Source organism: Myotis brandtii, unplaced genomic scaffold (genome assembly GCF_000412655.1).
Source record: "Myotis brandtii unplaced genomic scaffold, ASM41265v1 scaffold213, whole genome shotgun sequence".
In the NCBI taxonomy this organism is placed as follows: domain Eukaryota; kingdom Metazoa; phylum Chordata; class Mammalia; order Chiroptera; family Vespertilionidae; genus Myotis; species Myotis brandtii.
In genome coordinates, this window is record NW_005357962.1 from 1,799,834 (window position 1) to 1,819,956 (window position 20,123).

The 20,123-nt window shown below is 49.6% G+C and overlaps 1 protein-coding gene and 1 pseudogene across 4 annotated transcripts in view; one reads left to right on the top strand and one right to left on the bottom strand.

Moving 5' to 3' along the window:
- Positions 1-20,123, bottom strand: part of DPF3 (D4, zinc and double PHD fingers, family 3) — a 279,416-nt gene that overhangs the window by 169,993 nt on the left and 89,300 nt on the right. The window lies entirely within an intron of this gene.
- Positions 8,088-9,680, top strand: LOC102256483 (annotated as a pseudogene).

The following is a 20,123-nucleotide window of genomic DNA, read 5'->3' on the forward strand; positions in this document are numbered from 1 at the left end:
CCTTCCCTTTCCTTCCCCCTACAGTCTTCTTCCCTCAATCTTTCCACCTCAGCAAAAGTCACTTATTATACAGGTCAGGAGCAAAGAATTCAGCCCCCATCTCCAATCCAAAAGTTAAAGATGAATCTAGTATAAAAATGAGGAAGAGCCACCCGACACATATGTAGAGAAGGATGACACGATGATGTTAATAATATTAACGGCGGCATGGCTACTATTTATTGAGCACTTACTATGTGTGCCAGGCACACTTCTAAGCACTTTACACGTATTCCTCCTATTTCACAGACAAGAGAAGATATAAGCCCAGGCAATTTCGGACCAGAAGCTTGCTCTTAGCCACTATCCTATCAGCCTCACAGGGCCCATGCCCCTTCACAGTGGGTGATGCCTCCAGGACTAGAATAACTCGAATAACACTTCCTGTTCGGGAGGCACCGGTTTCTCTAAGAGCATTACTGATTTGCTGGGCAATCTTAATTATTTCTCTGTTTTGCGCCTGGGTTTCCCAAACTGCCAAACTGTCCAGATGTCAACTTTCCTATCACAGAGCCACCTCCCAGTAACTCAAGAAGTGGGTCGGTGATGGGGCTGCCTGAAAAGACACCATCAGAGAAAGGCAAAATGCATGATGTGGTTTAGAAACCAAATACTATATCCCCAAGTGAGTAAGGAGTGATGGCCCTGAGAGGCCCTGTGATTCCAAACTGACAGGAGGAAAAGAAAGATGCCAGATTCAAATAACTAAGGAGCCAGGTTTAAGAATCCCAGAGGGTCAGAGGTTGTCCAGTCTGGTGCTTCTGTTATATTACAAGGAAAATCAATAAGCAGAGAGGTGAAGGGATTTCCCTCAGTCGCACAGGAGCAGTGCCAATGGTAGACTGTGTCCAGGCTTCTAGTTGAGGGACTTCTCCACATGTGTAGCAGGGTCTGCAAACCACAGCCCGTGGGCCAGATCTGGCCCACCATGAATGTCTGTAAGTCAAGTTCAACAGGAAGGCAACCATGCCCATTCACTTGCATATTGTCTGTGGCTGCTTTCACACTACAGTGTTAGAGTTGAGGAGTTCCAGCAGATCGCATGGCCTGCAAAGCCTAAGATATTTACCTAAATATTTACCTAAAATGGGCCTTTACAGAAAAAGTCCGCTGACTTTTAGTTGATAGGATAAGACTTGAATAATGAAATGACTCCGTCCTTGGAATGAGAGAAAGTAGAATGGGAGGCCCCAGAGCCACGCAGCTTAAGCAAATATTTTTACAATTATCCCAGCTTGGTATAACTTAATAAAAACCCATAAATACAGTTAACACTAAGGAAAGCAAGCACTAGCTCACCCTACCTATTTAATAATGATTGTTAACTACAGCAAGCAAAATGCAACACTGAGAATTAATTCTTCTAGCTTCCCCTGAAAGCCCTTTCTCACTTGGGAAATGCTTTCGGCCAATGGGCGAAAGGACGCTTCTTAGATGCACAGGCCTCACTTCCTCCTGGTGGGTGGGAAGGGCTACTGCTGAGGCAGTGGGGGAAGAGAGAGCAGTGCCCCTCCCTGGGGTGTTCTCTGTCAAACAGGATGGTGCCCCTTGTCTCCCTCACTCACATAAAGTCAAGAGCCCCCAGGCGCCAGCCAAGGCTCCTATCCAGGCTTCCTCGACCTACAGTGCCTCCCTGCCTGGCTCACCCATCTCTCTCCTCTCCAGAGGATCAGCATAAGGCTCACAGAAGCATCCCAGCCCTCGGCTGTTTTGGTGAAGACGTTCTATCATCTCATGTCGGGGTGATAGGCTAATGGGGGAATCAAGGCTGGACCTCGGTCCCAGGTTGAAGTGGGAACTTAGTCGTTGTAGGTCTTTGACAAGCCTCTCAACCCCTCTGGGCCCCAGGCTCTCATCTGTCAAATGGAGAGAATTATCCTTACATGTTCCGACTGATGGGATATGGGCAGAGCCAAATCAAGGGACTAGACAGGTGCCCACGCTAAGCGCCTGATCTACCTTGTCTCCATCCCTGGGACCAGGTACAGCCCCGGCCCTTCCCGGAGCCTGACACTGACTCGGCAGCACTCAATTAGTGCTCATCCTGGGGACCTGGGCCCAGGCAAAGCTCAGAGCCTCCTTCTATTCTTAGAAGCTTTTCCTCCTGGGGGCTGTACCTTTCCCACCAATCCTGTAGAACCACAGGGATGCATGTGGCTGTGCTGTGTATTGGGACCTTCATCATTAAGAGAGTCCAAAAAAAAAAAAAGTCCAAAAGAGCCAACCTAAGCCGGAGGCTGAGGTCTGTGGGGGAGGATGGATGGGCAGGGGAGCTGATTAGATGAAAGGCTGATTAAGGGAAAGGAGGAGGCCGGGGGACAGAAGCCAATTTCGGTGGAGCGAGCACCACCTCCAGCACATGCCCCACAGCCATCAATATCTCCTCCCAAGACAGGTTATCAGGGGAATTTATGTTCTCTAATAATTACCTTGCAGAGGGTTCCACTTATCTTACCAGAAGTATCTGCCAGTTGCCAAGCACGCGGGGTTCTGGTTCATTCCATAAACAGTGCTATCCACCTTCACCCCCATCCTCCCAGCACCCGACCTCTGTCCTCTGACCTCTAACCTTTCCTGGCCACTCTGGTGTGGGTGAATTTGAAGGTAGAAGAGTCTCAACAACTTCCAGGAGATTTAAGGGCTTCATGGGAGCTGACAGAGGGGGTTAGGAGGCTGCCCCCCCTCGATAGTCCTGAGGGTGAAGTTGAGGCCGGGCCTGGGGGTTGCAGACTGCTGGGAAAGGCCAGGAGGGAAGGGCAGAAGCAATGCTTGGGGGAGACTGAGTGGATTGTGTTTGTCTCCTCCTGACTGATGACATCAGAGCTGGTCAGCATTAATTTTCTTTTCTTTTCTTCACATCCCTCCTCAAAGCCTCCCCTCACCAGTCCTCCGATGATGCCTCCCTCCACTAAGGTCTGGCCACTTACTCAGTAACCATCATATGCTGCCTTGGGTGCCAGGATCTCCATAAACACGTGTTCCAGACCCACTGTGAGCAAGCTCCTGGGAGCAGGGGCCTTGGTCCCTAGCTCCTTGTGCTGGCATTGCATTCCTGAGTCATAGCAACACAGTACACCAGGCGGCCCTCACTGTGGGCCGGCCCAGTTCTAGGTGCTTTAGAAACAGTAATGCATTTTGTGTTTGCAGCAACCCCATGAGAGAGAAGCTATTACTATCCCGCATTCTACAGTAAGGACACTGGGGTTCCGCTGAAGTCATAGGCTGAAGGCCCCCTAAGGAGTGGCCTAGTCAGGCTTTGAACTGGCCGCCTCGTCTTGAAGCCCGAGCTCTCACCACCACTCCACTCTGCCTCCACGGTAAGTGTATGCTGAGCCTGTGGAACACTTTATATTGTATCGACCCACTTATTGATACCACCTCTTTCTAAAATAATGTTTATCCAAGTAATAACAACAACAGCCAACAGCTAATGGTCATGGAGCCAGGTGCCAGGCCAAGAAGAGGTGCCAGGCCAAGAACTTGCCTCTGAGTGCCCACGTTCACCTAGAGCAGTGGTTCTCAACCTTCCTAATGCCGTGACCCTTTAATACGGTTCCTCATGTTGTGGTGACCCCCAATTTCATTGTTACAAATTGAACATAATTAAAGCATAGTGATTAATCACAAAAACAATATGTAATTATATATATGTTTTCCGATGGTCTTAGGCGACCCCTGTGAAAGGGTCGTTGGACCCCCAAAGGGCTCGTGACCCACAGGTTGAGAACCGCTGACCTATAGAGAGATGCTAGGAGTGAGACAGGCTAGTAGCCAGGACAAGCGGAATAGGGAAACTGAGACAGATAAACAGCCAAGTAGTTTACAGCCATCTAGTAAATCGCAACATCCTATCTTCTATAACCAAGGACACTTGGGAGTAAATAGTTTACACTTCTCCCCAACCAGAGGGTAAAGAGTTTAAATCACCCTACTCAGGGAGACGGGTAGCAGAAATCCACTTAGTGCCATTTGGGCCAACCACACCCAAGGACAGATGAAGTTAAGAAACTAAATCTTACTTTGATACATTAGCATAAACTGATGAACATTCTATTGATCTCCCCAAGACCGCCCCTAAACTCTCAGCCATTAAAACCCCCACAACAAACCCTCAGGAGCCTTTCCCTTCCTCCCTTCTTCCCCCACCGTCACCTCCTAAACTCTAAGGGATCCCACGAGACCGGGAGCAATGGGCAGAGAGGGAGCAATGGGCAGCAGCAGCTCATCCCAGGTAAACCCTGAACCTGTCCCCCAGACCCTCTTGTCTCTGGCTTCTCAGTGAGCCAAAACAGCCCAGCCAGGCTCTCCTGTTGCTTTTTCTATCCTAGGCCCTTCCTTGTTTCACTGTCCCCAGCTTTCATAAACATACTCTCAAAATCACCTGGACTTGTATTGTGAAATTTTTCTTGCACGAAGTCAATAACCCATACACTACCAGGGCCGGGTCCCCTTTCTGGTAACAGTAGCAGCATAATGTTCTGCTTCCAGAGCCACCTCTGTCCCCCAGAAACACCAACCTCTTCCTCGGGGCCTTTGCACCTGCAGGTCCCTCACCAAGTACCCTCTTCTCCTCTTCGCAGGGCTGGCTGCTTCTGCACCTCAGGGCTCTGCTCCCTCCTACTTCCTCGAGGCCCTCCCCAAACTTTTTTTTTTTTTTAATATGTTTTTATTGATTTCAAAGAGGAAGGAAGAGGGAGAGAGAGATATAAACATCAATGATGAGAGAGAATGAATCATTGACCGACTGCCTCCTGCACACCCCACACAGGGGGCCCAGCACACAAGCTGGGCATGTGCCCTGACTGGGAATTGAACCATGACCTCCTAATTTATAGGTTGATGCTAAACTACTGAGCCACGCTAACCAGGCCCCAAACTTCTTATCTACAGCATTCATTCTTTACCCATCACACTGGTTTGTGGTCTTTTTAGCACTTCACCAACCATTAAAAATTATTTTATTTATATTTACTTTCCCCCTGTCTTTCCCCAATCCTATATAATAAAAGGCTAATATGCAAAACGACCAAATGGTGGAACGACCGGTCGCTATGATGCACACTGCCCACCAGGGGGAAGACACTCAATGCAGGAGCTGCCCCCTGGTGGTCAGTGCGCTCCAACAGGGGGAGCGCTGCTCAGCCAGAAGCCAGGCTCACGGCTGGCAAGCACAGCCACCATGGCCGGAGTCTCTCCCGCCTCCATGGCAGCACTAAGGATGTCCGACTGACGGACATCTTCCAAGGGCTCCCGGACTGTGAGAGGGCGCAGGCTGGGCTGAGGGATGACCCCCCTCCCAGTGCATGAATTTCGTGCATCAAGCCTCTAGTAGATACATAAGCTCCCTGAGAGAAAGACTGGTCTAGCTTGCTCACCCCTATATTCCCACTGCCTCCACGTGGGTACGTGGCATAGGGTAGACATTCGATAAATATTAGTTGTCTAAATGATACCCACACTGGGCCTTACACAATACATGTTGGCTGCTCTTTTGGACACTATGTTTTAAGCAAACCCCACTACCTGTTCTATCTTCATTTATTGAGCCTTTCCCATGTACCAGGCACCTCAGTATTTCACTGTGCCCCACTACGAGGAAGAGAATAGTATCTTTATCATCCCCATTTTATAGATGCGGAAATCAAGGCTTAGAAAGGTGATATGGCTTACCCAAGACCACACAAAAGTAGGATAAGATTTTTCCCAGTCTGTCTGCCTCCCAGAGTCCATGATATTAATCCAGCTGGGTTCCCTCAGCAGCTGTTCTGTCTTCACCCAAATGTCCCCAGGCTTACTTCTCCCCATCCCTTGCTTTCCTGTGCCGACCTCTTACAATGATCCTTCCAGGTCTCTCTCCACCACCCTCCCCCTGCTCAGTGCCTCCAAGAGTCTGTCCTGTATGTTGAACCACTTGTCCCCTTCCCTGTGCTTCTGATGGCCTGGGCCAATGGCAAGTGCCAATGGCCAACCAGAGAGAAGGAAGAGTGTGAGATGCAGTATTTATTCCCCCGAGCCGCCTCTGTGCGGGGACACTAGGGAGAGGCTGCATCCTTCCACTACAGGTCGCGGCTCCTGTCTAGCAGCCCTCTCCCCAGGGCGACCATCTTAGATCCCTGTGACCTTCTCCCCTGCCCTTGACCTAGCCCCCAGGGTGTGAGCTATCTTCCTGGATATTTCCCTGACCATCTATACTAATAAAAGGGAAATATGCTAATTAGACCAAGAGACCTTCTGGACGTCCTTCCGGACAAAGCCATGGTGGCGGGGGCTGAGGCAGAGGCAGTTAGGGGCGATCAGGCCAGGAGGGGAGGGCAGTTTGTGGTGATCAGAGTGGGGGGGCAGTTAGGGGCGAGCAGGCTGGCAGGGGGGCAGTTGGGAGCGAGCAGGCTGGCTATGGGGGACAGTTGGGGGCGAGCAGGCTGGCAGGCAGAGTGGTTAGGGGCGATCAGGCAGGCAGGCAGGTGAGCAGTTAGGAGCCAGCGGTCCTGGATTGCGAGAGGGATGTCCGATTCTCAATCCAGGGATTGGGCCTAAACAGGCAGTTGGACATCCCCCAAAGGGTCCCAGATTGGAGAGGATGCAGGCCCCCATGCACGAATTTTGTGCACCAGGCCACTAGTGTTTTTATAAACACCCATCTTATTAAACACTCCACAGTCCACTCTGAATCTACTGCTTTCTGCTGGAACCCTGACTCTCCAACACACAAATACCTCCTGGCCCCTGCACCTCTACCATCTCCCCACTACTGTCCCCACCCTCTCCCTGCCTCCTGCCCCCTGCTGCCTGCAGCTGCCACGTCTAGGCCTGGGGTGCCCTCTCCCTCCAAGACCTATAAATAAATGTTGACTGTGGCTGGAAGGTCTGCCCTGGCAGCCTCTGGTCTTGGCCTGGGCCCCACTGGCCCCTTTGCTAACTTCCAAGGTAATACTGCGGGGAGAGGGGTCCCCCGGGGCAGCGTGCAAGGACCACAGCCGGCTCCTGCCCTTGACTAGAATAGAACCGTGGCTGTCAGGTCCAACCAAGGGTCCCCTTTGCTGGGGTCAGGTCTCTGTGCTGACCTCTTACCCTGACCCTTCCAGTTCTCTCTCTGCCGGAAACTATCTATCATCTTCACTAGCAGAGACGAGTAGAGACCCCCAAAAGCTAGTAACCTTTGAAGCCCTAGCAAAGGTCGGAGCTGTGCACCACCCAGTTAATCTAGATACCACCCAGTTCATCTAGATAATGGTAGCTGAAGCAACCTCCCTACCTTTAATCATGTAAATCCTTACTGATAAGATAGTCTGCCTATTACTGGAAATTGTCTACTGATGAGCTAATCTGTGTGTCATTGAAACCTCCTTACCTTAGGGCTACCCCAGATCAAATAAAAGGTTGGAGCGGCCTGAGCATCGGTGGAAGTCCCTCTCCTTGAGTTGGACTTGCCCGCCTGGCTCCCCAACATTTCCAAATTATCTCGTGTCATTTCTCTTTCATTTGTGTGCGGCTCCTCTTTCAGATCCCGAACCCTAAACCACGCAGGACATGGAAGGAAACACACCCGACATCTCTCCACCACTCTTCCTGCTCGATGCCTCCAAAAGTCTGTCCTGTAGGAGGAACTCTGCAGAGGGTGTACTGGCAGCTCTAACAAAGCCAACACCACAGCTTCGGTCATCACAGTGCCATGCGTCAAGCAACTGCTATGGGCCAGGGACAGTATCGGCTGCCATTTGCATGTGTTCACTCTAATCTTAACAGATGAAGACACTGGAGCTCAACGAGGACAGGACTTTAACCAAAACCCCAGAGATGCTAAGTGGCAGCACTGGGAATAGACTACAGGTGGCCCCCCCGTCCAGAGACTTTAATGTCTCACCAGTCCGCACTGACTTGTGGCCAATCCCTTCCTCCTGCAGGAGGACCATGACTCAAACTCAGTCCTGGCAGGCCACTCAGAGACGCACAAGCCACCCGTGACCTGGACAGGGTCAGGGGGAGTGGGAAATGGGTTAGGGGAAGTGTGGAAGGCTCCACGCTGCCTGGAGTCACTGTGTCCTAGAGGCATGGCGCTGCTTGGCCACAGTGAGTGAGTGCTGACCAGTCAGGGGACTGGAACATGTCCCCACAGCTCCTTCCTGCAGAGCCAGCTGGGAGCCATGTGCTTGTCCTTGGCACATACCAGCACTTCAGCAAAACATGCCCGCAGGCACAGACCCTCCACCCGCATGCCTGGGACGGTCACAAGGAAACTCGGAAGGGGAGGGCGGAGGGGCTGGGCAGCAACGAAAAGAGGGGGAAGATTCCTGCTGCGAGACCTGGAGGGACTGTGCTTCCTCCCTCCTCACCGCAGCCAGAATTTATATTCCCCATTAACACCATTCAACGGCTAAAGGCTTTTATTTTTCTTTTTGAAAGGCAATGGCAAAAAAAAGCCACATTTCTAGTATTGGAAGTGATTCTTGGAGGCAAACATCCTCGCTCTGAGGACACACACACACACACACACACACACACACACACCAGTTCTGCCACCGCGCAGCCCAAAATAGCTCACACTTGGGTCCTGGCTCTCCTGGGCTCCTGGAGAACCAGCTCAGCACAGCCTCCTGACCTCCGTCCACATGACTGCTGGCCGCTCTCCTTCCCCGGGGGAACAATGCGCCCCTGGGACCCAGCCCGCAGCCACACCCGCTCCTGCGGACCACTCCACCCCCACCAGGCTGGGCATCACCCTGTCCCTGTCTGATGTGTCCTGACAGGACAAGGTCCAATTAGCAGAGGCTGTTTCCAGGGACCCAGCATGAGACGGGGCCCCCATCTCCAGAGCTGTCCTGCACCTCCTCTCCCTCAGCCCCTCCGAACCTTAAATCACTGATGGGACATCTCTAGGTGAAAGGCTTCCTCCCCCAGTATTTTACAGACTGTTTGGAAAACATCCAGAATGTTCTTTAAAAAGAAGGAGGGGGGAAAAAGAAACCCTGCTGAAATAAAAAGCTGGGTTTCATCTTAAAATCTGTGCACTGCTGGAATTTGAATACTGTCGTCACACCAATCAAAAACATTCTCCATCCCTCCCTTTAAAGGCCAAAAATTTAATCTCCCCTAAAGATCGGAGAATGGCAAACATGATTAGACCCAATGAATATATGGAGAAACTGAGAACAAAAGAAGGACATTCAATAGATTGCCCTGCTCTGACCAGCACTGCAAATGAAGTAATAATTTGAGGGAGATTTGGAGGAAAAGGAAACCAAAAGTGTCAGACAGCCGCCATGAGGCTGTGGTCAAAAAAGGGCCACATGCTAACCTGACTAGCTCAGCAAAGGCCTGTGAGGCGGCCTTGCAAACTCAGAGACCTATAGTAACCACAAAGACCTATAGTGTTTGCCATGACGAAGTAACCCTGAGCAAGAAGGGTCACCAGCAACTCTACTGGAGCCAGCCGAGGAGCTTCGGCCAGGGTTCCGGTTCTTGCCGCGTCTGCTCAAACCGCCACGGTCTGATCTGGAAATACGGCCTCAACATGTGCCGCCGGTGTTCCCGTCAGTACGCAAAGGACATAGGTTTCATTAAGTTGGACTAAGTGAACTTCCATGAATGGGTCGTTCAAGACATCTACCTTATGACAGAATGTCATCTCTTTGTACATAAAATAATTTTTTTTAAAAAACCCTTCAAATAAAAAATAAAACAAAATAAAGTAACCATAAAGGATGGTCTAAAACAAAAACTTTTTAAATAAAAAAGCAGTCTAGGTCATAAGCCCTTATCTTCCCTGAGAAAAGATCAACTTTGATCTTAACTGAGCCTATTGTCTTCTTGCATCTAAGATAACAAACCTTTGGAATGTCAGGGTAACTTGTAACTTCCCTTTTTTTCAGACCCCTCAAGGTACAACCAATGCCTCCTCAGGGCACAACCTGTCCCCACCTCTGTTAAAAGAAGCGTGTGTCTATCATTTTACTTTTTACTCAATCCGGAGGTTTCCCCACTTTGTTTTCTCCCACCTCCCTAATCTATCACCAATGGATTTCATGGAACCCACTTACATCTCCTCCTTTGCTGGTAATTTATAAAAATAGGTGAAAAACCACCATTCTCCAGAGCATTATCTCAATATGTTGAGATTCTGCTTCCTGGCAATTGTCCACAGTTTGGCTCAAGTAAACTCACAAAAGTTCTTTACAGGTTTGAATGTTTCTTACGTTAGCAAGGCCACTGGACAAAGCAGCAGCATCCCACAGGAACTGGCTGGGCAAAGCCCGCCATTAGGCTGACAAGACATTCCTGGGGATGGCGGGAGGTGGGGAGACAGCTGAGTCTACTCATTATCTGGCAGGAGGCTCATCAGTAGTAACTCCTCTTCTTTCTCACAAAAGCAAGACTGAAATAAAGCAAAAGGGAGGAAACATCCGCACAAGCAGCCAGTCTATTAGGGACCCTGGTAATTGCTAGGCAGGCAAAACCCCTGCAGCTTCACACTAAGTTTACCTCCATCATCACTCTCTCCCCCATCTCGCCTCCATAGTCAGGGAGCTGGAAAGGAAATGAACAAGCCCACACCCAGCTCCCATCTAGATGACCAGCTGGGCCACTGGAAGCATCCACAGATGGGGTGAGGGGATCCCAGGGGAAGGGAGCCCCTGAGAGATCACCATCCTCACTTCCTGCTTGGCACCTGGAGCTCTGCTGGTCAAAAAAGGGCCACATGCTAACCTGACTAGCTCAGCAAAGGCCTGTGAGGCGGCCTTGCAAACTCAGAGACCTATAGTAACCACAAAGACCTATAGAATGTCAGTAGACACCAGCAAATCCAATGAGAATTATTTGGGCCTGCCGAGGAGTCCGGAGGCGAGATGCTAAGAAAGCGAGCCGGCTCCATGTTACTTCTGCACCTGCAGGAGTCAATTTCTTGTTGTCCGGCTGGCTTTCCTGGCAGCCCCTCAGCCTACCCTGCCACCTCTGGATGGGGTTTCCTAACCCTGCTTCTGGCTTATGCGAATGACAGTCATTCGTTCACTTAGCCAGTGAATGTGTAAGGAATGTCTATCCCATGCATACTGCACCGTAGGAGAGGCAGCGAAGCATTGTGGTGAAGGGCTGGGAACCACCATGAGGATGCCAGGTTTGAGACCCGGCTCCCCACTTGCTTGCCGCCTGACCGGTAGACATCTCTGAGCGTCCCTCTCCTCTTCTGTCAAATGGAGATAGAATAAGACTCTCCTCAAATGATCACTGAGAACAGATGAGATAACCTCACTGGGAGTGGTCCGTAAAGATCACAGTCATTTCTATGACGTGGGTCCCACTTTCCACTCGCTGCTACCACTGGCGGCAGAAAAAGGACAGCTCAGGCGTTAACTCACAGTTGTCTGTTCCACTGGCCTCTCTGCCCACACAGATGAGCAGCAGCAGAATGTGTTAAAAAGTAAAATAGCTCAATGCCATTGGTTCAGATTGCCCCCCTACCCCCACCCCCACCACCACCACCACCAGTCAGCTATCTAGCCACTAAGGTCAGTGGTCAAAAGCACCACCATTAACTGTGTGGATGGTTCAGTGCAAAGCCACCCCCACCAGCAGGAACCTAACGCATAGCACAGATCTCTCAGCCCCACCCCCAACCATCCATCACCTTTGTTTAAAGGGCACTGGGATGGAAAGGAGGAGCCATAATAGGCTGGAACTTCGGTACATTCAACAGGACACGTGGAAGGTGGTGTATTGGTTTTCTATTGCTGCGATAACAAATTACCACCAACTCAGTGTCTTAAAACAACAAAAATGTATTATCTGACTGTTCTGGAGGGCAGAAGTCTGCAGTTAGTTGGATAGGACTAAAATCAAGGTTTCAGCAGGGCTGCGTTACTTCTGGAGGCTGTAGGGGAGAATGTTTCCATGCCTTTTCCAGCTTCTAGAAACTGCCCGCATTCCTCGGTTTGTGGATTGCATCACTTCGACGTCTGCTTCCATTGCCACGGGGCCGTCTCTGACTCTGACCCTCTTGCGTCCCTCTGATAAGGACCCTGTGTTAAGGACCCTGTGTTTATGTCGGGTCCACCCACATACTCCAGGAAAATCTCCCCATCGCAAAATCCTTCATTTAATCACTCGTGCAAAGTCCCTTTTCCCATGCAAGGTAACATAGTCACAGGTGCCAGGGATTAGAACGTGGACATCTTTGAAGGGGGACCCAGAGGTGGGGTCTGCTGCAAAGTGCACCTGAGAACGGTTGAACAGTAACTACTGAGCTGCCCACTCATCCTGTGAGCCTGTTATTTTGCTTCTATCAGTTCCAGTCATTACATAAACCAGTTTGACGGGAACTACTTGACTGACAGCAAATACCAGAGGGCCCCACAGGCCCCAGGAATCAGAGGGTCCGCTCAGTCCAAAGCAGAACCACCGTGTCATGCTGCAGCCTGAGAGGCCTCAAAAGAAGCACCCAATGATCTGGGCTTATGATCCTAGTTCCTAGTCTGGACATGGTCCAGAAACAGAGATTTCCGTTTTCTTTTCTGCAGAAAGAAGACAAGTGTGAGGCTCTAGCACCCTACCACAGACTCATGCTCCATTCCCCTACAGGTCTTCCTTGTATAAATATTTGTGTGTTATTTTAAATTGTGTCATAATCAATTTGGACTACAGGCTACAGCCAACAGTTCTCATCCTGACTCTTTCTGCCTTCCCATTTTGAAGATAGGCAAACTGAGGCAGGACCAAAGGAACAAGGATTTTACCTTACTGTGACAACGTCGTGAGTCATTGGATTCATCCCTTTTTGTTTGACATTCCATCACATCGGCTTCCATCCTCATCTCACTTGAGGTTAAAAAAAAAAAGTTCTAGAATTTGAATCTCAGATCTTCTGCTAATTAGCTGTGTGACTTTAGGCCAATGACATCCCTTTACTCCTCCGTAAAAGGAGGCAGAAGAATCTGCCTCTCACAAAACTGTTGCATGGGTTAAATTACACATAAAATCCTTGGCATGTTGAGTATATGGAGCATTTCCTATGTCTCGGACACGATGCTAAGCATTGTATGCATAATAAATCCTTTAATCCTTACACCTCGATGAGGGAGGTTTTGTTTATTATTTCCATTTTCCTAGAAAATAGGCCTCTTCGAGGCAGGAATATTTCTTTTGAATCTTCACCCTCTAACTCAAATATCCTGTGAGTAGTAAATGCTGTCTACAAGTAGTGTTGCCAATAAAAAGAATGGAGAGGTCAGTTGAATCTGGAATCACTGCTGTAGGTTTTATGAAGGTGGGATCTGAAAGGTAGGTAGAATTAAAGAAAAGGAAAGAGGAAAGAGGGCAGGTCTTCCCAGTGGGATAGAGGGAGGTGTAGAGAAGTGACAAGAGGCACAAGGCATGGAGGAGACAGGACTAAGCAGATCACAGGGGTAGGAGAGTGTGGGGCTGCCTTTGTGGAGCTGAACAGTATGCTGGGATACACTCGTTGACTTGCTTTGGCCGATAGGAAAGAGCAGAAGTTAGGTTGTCCCAGTTCCAAGTCCAGGTCTCTTGAGGCAAGATTCTCCTCTGCCCTCCTGGGTTCCTGCTGCCTGGCATGTGAACGAGCTTGGGCTAGCCTGCTGGAGGATGAGCAGAGACATGAAGCAGAGATACGTCATCCTGGCGGAGGCCATCTTAGACCAGCCAGCCCACAACCTACACAGCACCGTGCCACAGACACATAGTGAGCCCAGCCAAGATCAGAAGAACCACCCAGCTGAGCCCAGATCAAATCACTAACCCATAGGAGAGTAAACAAAATAAATGGCCGCTGTTAGAAGCCACCAGTTTTGGGGTGTTTTGGTAAGCAGAAAATCTAATAGGAACCAGTGTCTCTTTCACCTTTAGACCCTCAATAGCCAATACAAGGCCTGGCGTGTAATAGCTACACAGTAACTGTTTCATGAAGAAAGTTCTGAATCGATGAACCAATAGAGCTGTGAATTAATGAATGACGTGCTGGAAAGCTGAAATTCTGTCAGCTCTCATAATTTTAATGAGTTACTTTGGTTTAAGGACTGTTTCCAGCTTGGATTACAGATACCTAATAAAAAGACCCATTGCCCTAGCCAGTTTGGCTCAGTGGATAGAGCGTCAACCTGTGGACTAAAGGGTCCCAGGTTCGATTCCAGTCAAGGGCACATGCTTGGGTTGCGGGCTCGATCCCCAGTGGGGAGCGTGCAGGAGGCAGCCAATCAATGATTCTCTCTCATCATTGATGTTTCTCTCTCTCCCTCTCCCTTTCTCTCTGAAATTAATAAAAACATTTTTTTAAACCCATTATCTTTATTCTCTCAATGAACATTTTTTCCCCCCCAAGCTTAGTCAAGTGAAAAGGGAAAGTTTCACATGCACATAGAATGTAGGGTAAGGTGATTAAAAAACTAGACTAACTGTTTAGAAATCTGGGTTCTAGATTCAACTCTCCCAGTAACTGCAAGACCTTACTAATTGTCTTAATTACTATTTCTACATCTGTAAAATAGATATTAAAAGAAAATGGTCCTTCCCTGTCAACTTTACTGGGTTGTGGTGGCAAATAAGATAGGGTGTGAAGGGTCTTGGGTGCTTTCCACCATCAACAATTCTGCTTCCTCTATAAACAGAGTTTTACTTATTGACAGTTTTCAAAAATATATCCTTTTATGAGCTCCATTTACTTTTTAAAAATGTTTTTATTGATTTAAGAAGGAAGAAGGGAGAGAAAGAGAGAGATAGAAACATTGATAAGAGAGAAACTTCATTGATCAGCTGCCTCCTGCATGCCCCCTACTGGAGATCAACTCCACAACCTAAGCATGTGCCCTGACCAGGGATCGAACAGTGACCTCCTGGTTCATAGGTTGATGCTCATTCACTGAGCCCCACCAGCCAGGCTCCATATCCTTTTTTTTTTTTATCTTCCTTTTAGTATTCTACTCTTTGGTAGCCTTATTTTCAAAGATAACAACAAGACAAACAAGGAAACAGTTAAAATTATCCTTGAGGGCAAGAAGGAAACTGTTGCTCAATCCGAAGAGAGCTGGTATTCCTGGCAGTGAGGATTACGTATGACTAAGGTCAGACAAGACACCTGCCTGATTCACCCTCTGGGATCAAAGTTCCGACGGAGAACTCTCGGTCCCCACTAGGCCGCACCGGGGCGCCAGCTGTTGAAGATACAGCTTGCTCCCTCTTCCCTTCCAGCAGCTTCTGCCCAGGGTGGCAGGTCAGAGACTCCAAATTCCAAGTATGGGTCTTCTGAGGCCTCAGTTCCTGCCTTGGACTCCGTAGAGTGGAGCTCTGAGACCAAGTCTGGCTGCTGGAAGAAAACCCTTCATCTTTGTAACGCCTCCTCACAGCAGACTCTGGTTGGAAGTTCACAGAGTGATCCAAGCACTTCAGGACCTTCTTGGGGGACTGCCTTCTCCCAAAACTCCAAAACTTTCGAAAGTCACAGCTTAGAGTAACCATCAGGTTTCCAAAGACCTAAGGGTCTTGGAAGTGGATAGGAGGCAGCACAAGGCAGTGTGGGGCGTGCGGGAGGCAGCCAATCGATGACTCTCTCATCATTGATGTTTTTCTCTCTCTCTCCTTCTCCATTCCTCTTTGAGATCAATAAATATATATTTTTAAAAGAGACAGCCTATGCCCACTGAGCGCTGTGCTCTCCTCCTCCTGTGTCTGATGGGGGGTGGGGAGGGGACAGAGGTCAGAGGTGGTCGCTACTCAAACTGGGGGCAGGGCTGAAAGGGTGGGCAGCTCTGGTCCTGCTTCGTGGCCTGGGTCTTGCTTCCCACCGTTATAAGAGCCCACTTGCCCTAGCCGGTTTGGCTCAGTGGATAGAGTGTTGGCCCTTGGGCTGAAGGGTTCTGGGTTTAATTCCAGTCAAGGGAATGTATCGCTGGCCCTGGTCAGGGCATGTGTGGGAGGCAACCAATCGATGTGTCTCTCTCAGATCAATGTTTCTCTGTGTGTGTTTCTCCCCCTTCCTTCCACTCTCTCTAAAAATTAATGGAAAAATATCCTTGGGTGAGAATTAAATAAATTTTAAATAAGAGTCCAAGCTTCCATTAACCCAACCTCCCTGTGGTGGGCATGGGCTGTCTGCCCGCCTGCCTGTCATTCCTCCTCTTTCCAGTAACAGCACCTCTGTTTTCCTCTAGGGAACCACCTTTCCCCCACCATCAGTTGCGTAAAATCAACCCCACTCCACCTCTCAACTTCAGACAGGCTTGTGACCCAGCCCCGGCCAGTGAGAAAACCACCTTCCCAGGCCTCAGTAACGGCTTTAAGAGTGAACATGGAGTCTCAGGCAAGACAGTTTGGGTCAATCCTGGGACTTCTGTGGGGAAAAGGTGCTTTCTTTCTCTAGACATGAAAAGGCTAAAAAAAAAAGTGTGTACCTGCCGCTGCTGGGAGACACCCATGAAGCAGACCTTTCAGCAGAGGAGGCCAATGCGAAGGAAAGCAGACTTGAGAGAAGGGGAGGTGGAGGGAGCCCAGAGGACCTGCTTGAGCCTCTAGGCCCAGTCCTGAGGGAAGCAGATACACTCCTGAACTTTAAGGAACTCAAGCCCGTACATTCCTCTTTGTGCTTAATCAGTTTGAGTTGAGTTTCTTGCCATTTGCAACCATAAAAAGCAACTGATGCACATTCCAGAGTTTACACAACAGGTTCTACACAAGCCTGAAGGGGCCGGCCCCACCCAAATGCCTCTAGGCTGCTCAAACCCAAGCTCTTGAGAAAAAGATGGTTCACTGTGGCCATAGGAGCCACATATCAAACCTGAGAGGCAGGCAGGGGAAGTGGTAGACAGCAGCTCACTGAACTGTGCTCTTTCGCTCACCACAGTCCCCACCACTCCCTACTGTCTTTACTAAGCCCTTTTTTTTTTTTCATTTACTTTATCTGCTTGGCCCCTTTAAGTATATAAGTTTACCTTCCCTTATTGGATGGATCGATCAATCAATGGATCAATAATGGATGAATTAGCGGATGGGCAGATAGGCAGGTAGTTATATATTTATTTACAAATTGAGCCTACATACAATTAGGCGGGACACAAATGAACAATGAAACCCTCAGATCGTTGCAGTCAGGGGACCATTTGATAAAATGGGAAAGGAAATAACCAGAGACTTATTTCCACTTACAATGCGAGGGGATGACTCTCTGGGTGGCACTCACCCCACGGTTCTCCTCCTCTCGCCCGAGGGTGGTTAACGCAGTCTCACCAATACGGCAGCACAAGGACAAACCATTCCTGGCACTTCAGGCAGCTACCTCAGATGAAAACCTGGCCCTAGGCAGTAGCCGCTCCTCAGTCCCCAGCATCTACTTGGATCTGGGCAGCAGCCACAGAAACCAAAAGGGGCTTCAGAGGATGCAGGCGCTGTGTTCTGGCGTCTGAACTGGGAATGGTTGCAGGCAAACGTCTACAAATGTATCCATGAAGCTCCGGCCTTGAAACAAGGACATGGGGAGTCCAAGGTGGCCATGGAGTGACACTCAGTGGCTCCAAGAACTGAGAACAAAAAACACACAGAAAAGTAGCAGCAGTAGAGACCAGGCTCCGAGCCAAGGCGAGGCCTGTCCCTCAGCCACCTGGCTGAAGGCGTCTCCATGACCGTAAGGTCGTGGTGAGTCACACTGAACCATGCTGTGAACCATCCATTGTGGTTACCCACGCTCACGGTGCAGGCAATTGCTTAAGAAACTGTACAGCGTTCACTCCATTGTGAATCGTAGTTCCCCCTTTTGTTGTCTTTGTGAAGTCATCACAAAGCTGGGAGCAAAAGACTCCTTCTTCCAGGGATTGCCAAGGAGTGAGCCCATCGCCGGGCGGGTTTAGCTGTCTCTGCTCAGCATGCAGGTGCCCAGTGCGGTCAGACCAGGAAAGCAGCACCCACGCCGAGTACGCTGGACCAGGCCAGGTCATGCTAAGCATGCCACCCTGACTGTGAGGCACAAAACACACGTGAGGGCTCTGGACCTCATCTCTCCTCAGAGCCAGGGCATGAAGGCAAAGAACAGTGGGAGGAAACAGAACTGCACATAAATACTCCAAGGAAGGAAGAGAAGGAAGGGTAGCTGCTGAGGGGTCAGAGGTACCAGCTTCCTCGGGATGAATCCTCCTTGGCGGACACCATCCCTGCCAGGCATCCACCTTTGGGTGACTGGGTCCCACAGCCGAGAAGACACCAGCATGGGATGAACCATGGAAAATCAATTCCTGCTGCGGAGCGAAGAGAGTGGCACCAACAAAGGGCAGCCTGTAGGTACCAGCAAGCAAACGCTCCCTCGCCTGTTGCTAACAGGAGCAGGTGGGTGCACAGGATTGTCACTGGCCCCCACAGACGGCTCACAGGGTCCCTGCCTTCAACACGCTTACATTTGAGAGAGGCAACAGACCGGTGAGTAGAGAGTCACAGTAGATTGTACCCAGCCTGGGAGTCAGGAGACCTGGGTTCAGGTCTGGCTGGGCTGTTTCGGGCTTGTAGCTGATCACTAAGTTGTCTGGGCTTCAGTTCCCTCCTCTGTTAAGTGAGACCCTCACAACTCATCGGTTCTGTGAGTTCCTGGTTCTCAGGTCAGCTGATCTCCAAGGGACTGTGCAGTGTTCACACGCTGTGCTTTTGAGAGTCGTGTCGGTATTAACGTTCAGAATTAGCTCCTGGGAGTGGGAGCTACGATGTCAAGCCCTGAACCTCTCGCCCTGAACAGACCCAGGCCCGGGACACACTCTGGATGGTCCCCGAACACATAGCTTTCAGCCTTGGGTGTTTGTTTTAACTAACCAGGAGGAAAGAATTTGGACTCTTTTTAAAATATATACAAAGGGAATACATTTGTTTATTTTACAGAATGTATTTTCAGATACAACAGGGTGAGAAGCAAGGCTAAAGTCATTCTTTTCTCTTGGCTCGTGTGAGGGCTACTCTTCCATGGTGACTTCTCTAAAGACCATGAATGGCAGAGATCCTTTTTTTTCTCTCTCTCTAAATCAAGTCCACTTTATGTAAAACTTCCACATGCCACAAATGTACATGAAAATACCAAAATGTAGTTTAAACACAAACTCAGGAGCGGTCATCACCAGACAGACACAGTCTGTCATCGAAAGGCAGGTGACACGTAGTCGGTCATTTAGCACCTGGTCACACACAAACCGTGGGACCCCCAGAGGCTAACCCAGCCCCTTAGGAACTCGCTGGGCTCAACTGTTTCTGGTCAGAGTCACACTCTGATGGGCAGGGGTCAGAGGCACGGCTGGTGCCGTGGCAGAGATCTTTTGATCTCACATCTCATAACCTGTCTCAGTTTGATACCCTGGCCATGGACAATTGTCACATCATCCTTCAGGACTACAGCACTACAATCCTACACCTGCCACCATCACCAGTGGGGTACAGGGTCCCACCCCACTGCCCACCTCTCCACCTGTGCCCAACCTTACTCTGTAAAGTCATCAAATAAAATCAGGACCCCCAGATAAATGTGAGTGTTAGATGGGAAACAAAATTTATTATGGCATTTGCCTTCCTAGGCGGCACAACTGAGGCAGGTCCCTTCCAAGGATAGAAAAGTCCTCCTCTCCTCTGAGCTTGTGCTCATAGAGCTCAGTGGCCCTTGTGTCCCCTGGTTTCAATGAAGCCTGCCTTTTCCTCTTTCAGGGTAAGGTAGGAAGGCATGGCTTCCGAGGCTCATGGTAACAGGTCCGATTCAGATGCCAGTGGTTCTTGGTAAAAAAAACTGCTTATGGCTGAGTCAGAAACACTTCTGTAAATGACTCCCGGCGCCAATGCAGAAGGATCCGGTGAGAGGGGGAGATAGAGGAGGGGGGAAATGAGAGACAGGTATTACCATAAAATCTCCAAGGGACAGCTCAATCTAAAAGAGCTCACTACAGGGGGAAAAACACTAACAAAAAACATATTGCCTGGCAATGGCTGGTACATAGGCCACGAAGATCTAGTTCTGTTTTCAAGCTACAATAGACAAGCTCGGCTTGTCACCCAGCCCTGGATTTCATCCGAGTCCAGTGGACCTAACACACCTACGGATCCTTTAGCGGCCTCTTGGGCAGCCCGAGTGG